Genomic DNA, 218 nt, shown 5'->3' with positions numbered 1-218 from the left:
TCGCCCACTGTTGGTTGGTCCGACCAATCCGGCAACGACTCTCTACGCCCACGGCCCCTCGTATTGGTCGCTGTTAAATTGATACCTATTTAACATTTGAGCAGAATGTTGCAGGCGCGATCGCCTTTTTCCCTTGTATTATTTATTGCTCGATCGTCGTGCCTCCTTTTTTCGCCTTCTTCTCTCGCTCGCTCCGCCGCTTCTTTCCTTCGCGTTTC

Source organism: Camponotus vicinus, unplaced genomic scaffold, assembly GCF_025532165.1.
Source record: "Camponotus vicinus isolate PSW18456_S1 unplaced genomic scaffold, iyCamVici1.0 SCAF_3, whole genome shotgun sequence".
NCBI classification, from domain to species: Eukaryota; Metazoa; Arthropoda; class Insecta; order Hymenoptera; family Formicidae; genus Camponotus; species Camponotus vicinus.
The sequence above is the reverse complement of the archived record's forward strand: the minus strand, read 5'-3'. Positions refer to the sequence as shown.